Raw genomic sequence first — 10,864 nt, 5'->3', positions numbered from 1 at the left:
TTTTCTGGGCTCAGAAAACGAAATATAGCAGATATATAGTCTCACCTGACAGTGGCGAAATATCACTGATAGTACGCAAATTTCAAAACACAAGATTTTACTTGCAGGTTATAGCTAGAAAAATGATTTGACGCACATCATACCGAGGTATTGGTGCGCCGACGGGATCCACTGACAATTTTACCTCTGAAATAAATAAGGCTAAAAAAAAAAATCAAATCAAATCAAATTCAAAACGAAATCAAAATCAAAATCAAATCAAATCCACATACGAAACAAAATCAAATCAAAACGAATCAAACATCAAACATCAAAATCAAAGCGAAAATGCAGAAATCAAAAAATCAAAAGCAACAATCAAACGATGCAAAATCAAAATACATATAATCCATCAAAATCAAATCAAAAACGAAATCAAAATCAGAAATCAAAAGTAAAGTGAAATGGAGTTTACGCGTTTGGCCGAGGAGCTTGGCCAAGTGAAATCAGTTTGCTCGCGTTGGGCGAGCGCTGCAAAGTGAAATCAGTTTTCGCGGTTGCGCGAGAGCTGCCCTAAGCTTACCCCCCCCTCCGCACTCGGACGCCCGTTGCGCCACCTTCACTCGCGGCATATAATCCTTCGCCTACACTGAAGTTAGTGGGGCGGGGGCCCTGGTTATTGGAAAGTGACTAATACGCACGGCGGCCGGTCGTGGATAAGATGTTCAATATGGGCTATTAACGCGGACGCGCCCGGCCGTATGGCCGACTTCCAATATGGCTAGGAATGAGGAGAAGGGAGAAGCTGGAGGAGAAGGAGGAGGGGGAGAAAGAGCGAAGGGGTGGTGGGAGAAGGAGGGGAAGAAGGCTGGTGGAGGAGACGTAGGGGAGAAGGGAGAACTGGTGATGGAGGAGGGTGCAGAAGCTGGGTAGATGAAGGAGGAGGGCGAGAGCTGGTGGAGAAGGGGGAAAGGGAGATAAGGAGGGTGAGAGAAGGGAGCTTGGTGGACGGAGGAGGGTGGGAGAAGGGAGAGCTGGTACGAGAGGAGGGGGAGGGGAGAAGCTGGTGGAGAGGAGGAGGGGGGGAGCAAGGTGGGTGGCAGAAGGCAGGGGACGAAGGAGGGGGAGAAGGAGGTGGGTGGAGGGAGGAGGGGGAGAAGGGTAGGGAGGGGGAGCAAGGGAGCCTGGTGGGAGGACGGAGGGGGAGAAGGGAGAAGGTTGTGGAGGGGGAAAAAGCTGGTGGAGAAGGAGGAGGGAGAAGGAAGAAGGTCGGTAGAGAAGGAGGAGGGGAGCTGAACGCTGTGGAGAAGGAGGGGCGAGAAGGAGGAAGGGAGAAGGAGGGGGAAGAAGGGAGCTGGTGGAGGAGGAGGAGGAGAAGGGAGAAGGGGAATAATAGGAGGGTGGAGAAGGGAGCTGGTGGAGGAGGAGGGGGAGAAGGGCAGCAAGGTTGTGGAGGAGGGGAAAAAGCTCGGGTGGAGAAGGAGGAAGGGGAGGAAGGACAAGGTGGTAGAGAAGGACGAGGCGAGAGCTGGGTGGAGAACGGAGGCTGGGAGAAGCTGGTGTGAGAGGAGGGAAGGGGAGAAGGAGGGGGGAGAAGGGAGGCTGTGAGGTAGGAGACGGAGAAGGAGAAGAGGGGATAAGGGAGGGGGAGAAGGAGTGGGTGAGTGATGGAGGAGGAGGGAGAAGAGGGAGAACGGTTGTGGAGCGAGGGAAAAAAGCTGGTGGAGTGACAGGAAGGAAGTAGATGGGAGAAGAAGAAGGTGGTAAAGAAGGAGGAAGGGGAGAAGCTGGAGGGTGGAAAGCAAGGAGTGGTGGGTAGGCGATGAGGGATGGGAGGGAACTGGGGGGTTTGGAGGAAGGAGGAGAGACGGGAGAGGGAAGAGAGAGGGCGGAGGGGAAAAGGGAGGCTTAGATGGGGTGGAGCGGATGGGGGAGAAGGAAGAAGCTGGCGGTCTAAGGAGGAGGAGGAAGGGGGTGCGAAGGAGAGGAATGATTGAAGCTGAGTAAGAAGACACCGGAGAGCAAAGGGGGGAGAAGGGAGAAGCGTGGTCTGGTGGAGAGGGAGAAGCTGGGGAGTGGTGAGTAGGAAGCTACGACAGACACTTCTCCTGGCGCTCTCCTCCACCAGCTTTCTCCCTTCTCACCCTCCTCCTCAAGTCACACAGGCTGGCCGCTTCTCTCCCCTGCCTCTCCTATCCTCGCTTCTCGCAGCCAGCCTTCTCCCCGCTCCTCCTGCCACCAGGCTTCTCCATCCGTCGCAAAAACACTTCTCCAGCACCTTCCTCCCTCTTCTCCGCTGTTACCCTCCATATCCTCCCACCACAAGCATTCTGCCGGCCCTCAACCTCCTTCGTCGGCACCATTCTCCCCTCCTCCTTCTTCACACACCTTCCTCGCGCTTCTTCTCCCCTTCCATGCTTCTCCATAGCCGCAGCTGTTTCCACCCCTCCTGCCAGTTCACCGTTCTCCATTATCTCGCCGGCCCATCCTCCTCCACCAGCTTCGCTTTTTCCCCACGCTCCTTATACCCCTTACTCCCTTCTCGCCGGCTCCTCGCACCAGCGTCCCCTTCTCCCCGGCTCGCTGTCTCTCCTTCCTTCCTTGCTCCACGCAGCTTCCGTCCCTCCTCCACCATGCCATCTCGTCCCTCTCCCGCTCCTCCACCGACCTTCTCCCTTTTCTGCCCCTCCCTCCCACCTACCTTCTTTCTTCTCCCCTGCACTCACGCGGAGCTTCGTCCCGCCCCTTTCCACCACCACTTCACTCTCTCCCTCTCCTCCTTCTCCAGCCAGCCAGAGCTTTCTCCCTTACCTCTTCTCCACCACCTTCTCCCTTCTCCATTCCGCTCCTTCTCCAGCAGCGTGACTTTCTCGCTCTCTCCCCATTCTTCTTCTCCACCAGCGATTCTCCCCCTCAGCTCCTTCTTCACGGCAGGTCTTCCCTCCTCCTTCTTCACCACTTCCCCTTCTCTCCTTCCTCCTTCTCCTCAGCTTCCCTTCTCGCCCTTCCTCATTCCTAGCCAAATTGAGTCGGCCAATTACGGCCGCCCGTGCGTTATAGCCATATTGGAATCTTATCCACAGTCGGCCGCCGTGCGTATAGTTCCACTTCTAACTAAATAGGGCCCCCCCCGCACTAACTTCAGCTGTAGGCAGGCGAAGGATATATGCGAAGTGAAGGTGGGCGAACGGGTACCCTCAGTCCTATATTGGCAGCTTCTCTGGCCACCCGCGAAAATGATTTCACGACGTTTGGCAGCTGCTCGCCACGCAAAAGACTTCCTGATTTCACTTTGGAGCTGCTCGCCACGCGGTACCGTAAACTCATTTCAATACTTTTAGCTTTTGATTTTAATTTTGATTTTGATTTTGATTTTTTGATTCTTGATTATCGTTTTCCTTATTGAAATTTTGATTTTGATTTTGATTTTGATTTCCGTTTTGAATTTTGATTTTGATTTTGATTTCGAATTCGATTTTGATTTCGTTTTGGCATTTTTATTTTGATTTTGCATTTGTGATTTTGATATTGATTTTTGATTTTGATTTTGATTTTGATTTTGATCTTCGCATTTTGACTTTCGTTTTATTTTGAATTTGATTTTGATTTGATTTTGATTCTTGATTTCGATTTTGAATTTCGTTCTTGAATTTGATTTTGATTTTTTAAATTTTTTTTTTTTTTGCTTTTATTATTTCAGAGGTAAAATTGTAGTGGCAGCTCTCGGCCACGGCATAATCAGCAATCACATTTTTGCGAGTGGTGACTCTCAAAATTAGAAATGGCGTCTACAAAACAAGCGAACATAATTAAAACAAAAGGGGTTGCAATTCTGTTAATAAATATTGAGTTTTTATGTCAATAATTCAGCAGCACGTTTCTGTCATTGTCATTTCTCCTTGTTACTATCTGACTGGCATCCACAAGCTTCTCTAAAACAGACTTTTAACGTTGGCATTAGTACTAACAACACTGCTGTTTACGCTAAGTATGAGCGGGCTGTGTATACAGACTCTGACCTGATTCTACGGTGCGGGTGGTATGCATTGGCTGGCACCGTGATAGATGTCTGCGGCGCTAACCAGAGAACAATTCGAGAGATGCACACGGTAACGCAGAAAACGAGAACAGCAAATTTGTAATTCGTGCATGATTTCATTGAGAGTTTGGTGAATACTAAGATAGCCGAGTCGGTGTACAGTTACAGTTAGTTACAGGTTAACTGTGCACTGTCAGGTTAACTTGTGGACTGTCTGCAGTGCATGCGTGGTACGGTAAAAATACACGCGTTGGGTGTCCTGGTCGAACGGCAATTCTTGACGGTCGATTCCCGCGCTGGCAAACTTTTATTGTGGTGGAATTTAAACGGGGCGGAGGTAATTCAAACGAGGCGCAACGATTCAAACAGCGGGGAGTTTTCCCAAACGGGGCGCGCGCGCGCCCCGTTTGCGCAACGTAGGGAGAACCCTGAAGCCGTATAATCGCTCAATTCAGCAGTTGTGGCGATTCCACAAGCCTTTTCACTACGCACGTAGGTAGACATTTCATAGAAATGCTCGTAATTGTTCGTTTGCTGGTCAGCGCGCTTCGTTTTCCTGTAGAAAAGCGAGTTTCCATTTTGGGTGTTTCATGCCCTGACATTATTTTTGAACGTATCGCGTCCCATAGATGGTGCCACGATGCCATGTTCATGGCATTTTCACGCAGTTTTTCTTCACGCGGCTGCTAGACTGCTGCCGGTGCACACGCTGCACTAACTATAAGTTCAGTGTAGCCAAGGATACTTGGCGGAGTGAAGGTCCGTACCAGTCTAGCTCTATCGATGATAGACCGGATCTGTATCCATGATGAACCGGATGTTCTGATTTTTCCGATGATGACGACATAGTTACAGCATCTACATATAGCATAGAGCTAGGCATAGAGCATAGAGCATATATATATACTTTCGGATTCATACATATCCATCGATATTGCATCCATGCATATATCATGCCACTGTGTTGTAGTGCATAGAACTGTAAGGTTGTTTGATGTGACGAGTCAAAAGCAGCAAAGATTACTTTCCATCGAACGTCTACCACGCCAGCGTGGCAAACGTCTACCACTCCAGTACTCAGTAGTACGGACGTCGGTGTTGTTTACTGTTACTCTACTACACAAAAAATTGTGTTTACACAGGTCTTCTAACCCTTGCAAATACCGTTTGTTGCAGCTAGTAGTAGTACTAGCTCTAGTACTATACTATGTGGTATTAGTATTAGTACTAGTAGTCTCTAGTAGCTGTAGTGGCATGATATAGTAGTAACTTAGTCTAGTACTAGTACTTAGTCTAGTAACCCGACCAGGCTGTGTGGCTAACGTCAATATAGGGTATTCTAACTCTAGCAATACCGTTTCTTGGAGCTAGTAGTCTAGTACTAGTAACTAGTACTAGTACTAGTGATTAGTGGCAGTAGTGCTAGTACTAATAGTAGTACTACGTACTACTACTACTAATTATTGTAACATGTACTTGTAGTAATACTAATAGTAAGTAATAGAAGTATTCATAGGTCTGCATACAATTTGAATTTCTCCTGGTCAACGTCAATGTGACTTCGTAATGCTAACAGCGCCCAGTCATCACCATACAATAACAGCTTATTTTTTACAGCGGCTGCAATATCGTTGACATATATATTAGAAATAGCAACTCCAGATCAGACGGCATCGCACATGTGTCATCTCGCTTCTTCTGCACAGATAGGCCTGCAAGCATTTCACGACTAGCTTATACTGTAGACCAATTGCTTTTAGTTTGGATAGTAACATAGAGTGGTCAATTGTATGCGATGCTTTTTCTATATGTAAAACTAGCATCCCAGTGAAATACCGTTTATCTGCTTCATTGGCAATGTCATCCGTTAACTGAATGAAGGCTGTATGTGTAGAATGACTTCATGGACCGTATAATTGCTGAATTCAGCAGTTGTGGCGATTCCACAAGCCTTTTCACTACGCACGTAGGTAGACATTTCATAGAAATGGTCGTAATTGTTCGTTTGCTGGTCGGCGCGCTTGGTTTTCCTCTAGAAAACCGAGTTACCATTTTTGGTGTTTCATGCCCTGACATTATTTTCGAACATATCGCCTTTTGTCATTATTACGTCGTCATTGTTTGTATATAGGTGAACATTTCTATTTACATGAATAGAGGCGTATTATTTCCGCATGTATTATTATAAAACCCAGCTTATGTATCCGCTGCGGCTGCCGCTCGTTACATGAAGCCGCTGACGCATAATAAAATACAATTCATAATAAAAGTTATACAACACAGTGTAGAAGTAGAAGGTGTTGACACTTTTATTGATATTTTTTATATATATAATTATATATATATATATATAACAATTTCAAATATACTAGCAATACTAAAATATCAGATCATCTTTCAAGACAAAGAGAAAGTTAGATGGTTCTCATGAGAGTGATAAGTCGTTCACCGCTAACTGTTCATAGCTAACATGGTGCTATTTTCACCGAATCCCTAGAAACTAATCTGTTGCCACTACATCACGTAGCGCCTATACCCAGGTCTTCCTCCTCAGTTATTTGTGACAGTGTCACTGTCACTCAATTTGATGTGCTCTTTCCTTCAGCGTAGGTGTGCCTAAGGCCTAAAAAAAACGTTTGTTTCCGCTAACGAGCTGAAATAAATTGGACACGGTAGGCAGGCAAAACTTGTTATCAAATATTCTTTATTTTCTTTTGTATTCTAACAATACTTGTTTTATACGTATAACAGCCCATAAATATAATGACTTCAAGGTCAAATCAATGCATTCACCGATCGATATCACGTTGTGATTTTTTTTATTTTTTGAAAATATTTTTTTGATATTTTATTTTAATTTTTTGTTTGCCGATCACAATAAAAAGTTTTGACACGGCTGTTTAAAATGGACTCGGTCGGGTTAGCGGAAACAAACGTCTTTTTTTAGGCCTTGAAGGTATATAAACACCTAGAAATTCGTATTCTCTGAGAAAGCAGAGTCCATTCTAGTCCATTTTAAACAGCCGTGTCAAAACTTTTTATTGTGATCGGCAAACAAAAAATTAAAATAAAATATCTAAAAAATATTTTCAAAAAATATAAAAAATCCCAACGTGATATCGATCGGTGAATGCATTGATTTGACCTTGATGTCATTATATATAACATTTGATTGCCTCTCCTCTGTTACCAGTCTTAGCCAATTCTCCTTTCCAAGCTCCCTCAGAAAGCCAACATGTGTTACATTCACTGGACTCTCTGTTGCAGCCTGCAGTCTAAAACTCCTCAATCAGATAGCCATGCAGTACATCTAACACTCTAGACGATCTGCAGCAGGATATCCGCGCGACGCGCGCGAAAACGCCGCCTAGCGGCGATCTAACACATCTTCGCTGCCCCCACTCCAATCATTTTACCCAGGTCCCTTCTGGTTATAGACTAAAGCCCAGGGTTCTCCCCAGGATGAAATTCAAACAGGGGGAGGGGAGGGGTAGGGGGAGGGGGAGGGGGGGAGGGGGAGGGGGGAAACGGTAGGGGGGTCCGGGGGGGCCGGGTGTATTTACGTTACGACGCCAGAGCCGGCATGGGAACGTCCCTACGACAGTATGCAGCGCTGGCCAGCTATGGATCCGCTGCGCCGAATGCATAGGCCCGGCGCACTGCATCCATACGCTGCCAGCCGAGCCAGTCGATAATTTTACGGGAATACAATGGAACAGCTCAGCTGCATTGAGCTGCTGCTCTTATGCAGTTCAATGAAATCATCATAAAAGTGTCACACCTTCTACTTCTACACTGTGTTGTATAAACCTTTATATGAATTGTATTTTATTATGCGTCAGCGGCTTCATGTAACAAGCGGCAGCCGCACGCGGATACATAGCTGGTGTTTTATATAATACATGCGGGAAATAATACGCCTCTATTCATGTAAATAGAAATTGTTCACCTATATCACAAACCATGACGACGTAATAATGAAAAAGGCGATATGTTCGAAAATAATTCAGGGCATGAAACACCAAAAAAATAGGTAACTCGGTTTTCTAGAGCGAAAACCAGCGCGCCGACCAGCACAACGAACAATTACGACCATTTCTATCGAAATGTCTACCTACGTGCGTAGTGAAAAAGGCCTTGTGAATCCGCCACAACTGCTGAATTCAGCAATTATACGGTCCATGAAAGTTCATTCTACACATACAGCCTTCATTCAGTTAACGCGATGACATTGCAATGAAGCCAGATAACGGTATTTCACTGGGATGCTAGTTTTACATATAGAAAAAGCATCGCCATAACAATTGACCACTCTATTGTTACTATCCAAACTAAAAGCAATTGGTCTACAGTATAAGCTAGTCGTGCAAATGCTTGCAGGCCTATCTGTGCAGAAGAAGCGAGATGACACATGTGCGATGCCGTCTGATCTGGAGTTGCTATTTCTAATATATATGTCACGAATTGCAGCCCTGTTAAAAATTAAGCTGCTTATTTGTATGGCTGAGACTGGGCGCTGTTAGCATTACGAAGTCACATTGACGTTGACCAGGAGAAATTCAATTGTATGCAGACCTATGAATATTCTTTACTTACTATTAGATTACTACAAGTACATGTTACAATAATTAGTATAGTAGTACGTAGTACTACTATTAGTACTAGCACTACTGCACTAATCACTAGTACTAGTACTAGTTACTAGTACTAGACTACTAGCCTCCAAGAAACGGTATTGCTAGAGTTAGAATACCTATATTGACGTTAGCCACACAGCCTGGTCGGTTATCTAGACTAAGTACTAGTACTAGACTAAGTTTACTACTATATCATGCCACTACAGCTACTAGAGACTACTAGTACTAATATAATACCACATAGTATAGTACTAGAGCTAGTACTACTACTAGCTGCCAACAAACGCGTATTTGCAAGGGTTAGAAGACCTGTGTAACACAATTTTTTGTGTAGCTAGAGTAACAGTAAACAACACCGACGTCCGTACTACTGAGTACTGGAGTTGGTAGACGGTTGCCCACGCTGGCGTGGATGACGTTCGATTGGAAGTAAATCTGTGCTGGCTTTTGGACTCGTCACATTCAAAACAACCTTACAGTTCTATGCACTAAACACAGTGGCATGATATATGCATGGATGCAATATCGATGGATATGTATGAATCCGAAAGTATATTATATATGCTCTATGCTCTATGCCTAGCTCTATGCATATGTAGATGCTGTAACTATGTCGTATCATCGGAAAAATCAGAACATCCGGTCTTCATCATGGATCAGATCCGGTCTATCATCGATAGCAGCTAGACTGGTACGGACCTTCACTCCGCAAGTCATCTTGGCTACACTGAACTTATAGTTAGGCAGCGTGTGCACCGGCAGCAGTCTAGCGCCGCTCGTGAAGAAAAACTGCGTGAAAATGCCATGAACATGGCATCGTGGCACCATCTATGGGAACGCGATACGTTCAAAAATAATGTCAGGGCATGACAACACCCAAAATGGAAACTCGCTTTTCTACAGGAAAACGAAGCGCGTGACAGCAACGAACAATTACGAGCATTTCTATGAAATGGTCTACCTACCGGCGTAGTGAAAAGGCTTGTGGAATCGCCACAACTGCTGAATTGAGCGATTATACGGCTTTCAGGGTTCTCCCTAACGTTGCGCGCAACGGGCGCGCCGCGCGCGCCCGTTTGGGAAAACTCCCCGCTGTTTGAATCGTTGCGCCTCCGTTTTGGAATTACCTCCGCCCCGTTTAATCTGCCACCACAATAAAAGTTTGCCAGCGCGGGAATCGACCGTCAATAATTGCCGTCTTCGACCAGGAACCCAACGCCGTGTATTTTTACCGTACCACGCACTGCACTGCAGACAGCTCCACAACGTTACCTGACAGTGGCACAGTTAACCTGTAACTAACTGTAACTGTACACCGACTCGGCTATCTTATATATACAAGAACCCCAAATACCGTCTGTATGGATGTGGAGGCGATTTTACGCATTAATTAGTCGTACGGTAAAAATACACGCCCCCCCCCGGGACCCCCCTAGTTTCCCCCTCCCCCTCCCCCCTCCCCTCCCCTCCCCTCCCCTGTTTGAATTTCATCCTGGGGAGAACCTGGGCCTTAGTCTATAACCGCAAAGGGACCTGGCGGAAAAATGATTGGGAGTGGGGCAGCGAGATGTGTTAGATCGCGCTATGGCGGCGTTTTCGCGCGTCGCCTGCGGATATCCTGCTGCAGATCGTCTAGAGTGTTAGATTGCTACTGCATGGCTATCTGATTGAGGAGTTTTAGAACCGCCAGAGCTGCAACCAGAGAGTCCGTGAATGGTAAACATGCTTGGCTTTCTGAGGGAGCTTGGAAAGGAGAATTGGCTAAGACTTGGAACAGAGGAGAGGCAACTCAAATGTTCATATATAATGACATCAACGGGTCCAAATCAATGCATTCGCACCGATCGATTATCACGTTGGGATTTTTTATATTTTTTGAAATATTCTTGTAGATTTTATTTTTAATTTTTGTTTGCCGACTCCACAATTAAAGAAAGTTTTGACACGGCTGCTTTAAAATGGACACTAGAATGGACTCTTGCTTCTCTAGGAGAATAATGCGAATTTTCTATGGTTGTTTTATTCCTTCAGGCCTAAAAATGGAGACGTTTGTTGTTCGCAGCTAAACGCCGGACCGAGTCCATTATTAAAGCAGGCGTGTGCAAAGAATTGTTATTTGTGATCTGTTCGCAAATCAAAAATTAAAATAAAATATCAAAAAAAATATTTTCAAAAAAATAAAAAAATCCAACGTGAAGTCGATTCATGC

General features: G+C 45.6%; 1 protein-coding gene across 1 annotated transcript in view; it reads left to right on the top strand.

Moving 5' to 3' along the window:
- LOC106810593 (calcium-dependent secretion activator 1-like) overlaps positions 1-10,864 on the top strand; it is a 25,022-nt gene that overhangs the window by 12,212 nt on the left and 1,946 nt on the right. The window lies entirely within an intron of this gene.

The sequence above is a fragment of the Priapulus caudatus genome, unplaced genomic scaffold (assembly GCF_000485595.1).
Source record: "Priapulus caudatus unplaced genomic scaffold, Priapulus_caudatus-5.0.1 Scaffold456, whole genome shotgun sequence".
NCBI lineage: Eukaryota > Metazoa > Priapulida > Priapulimorpha > Priapulimorphida > Priapulidae > Priapulus > Priapulus caudatus.
Note: the sequence above shows the minus strand (reverse complement) of the source record. Positions and strands in the feature narration are given on the sequence as shown.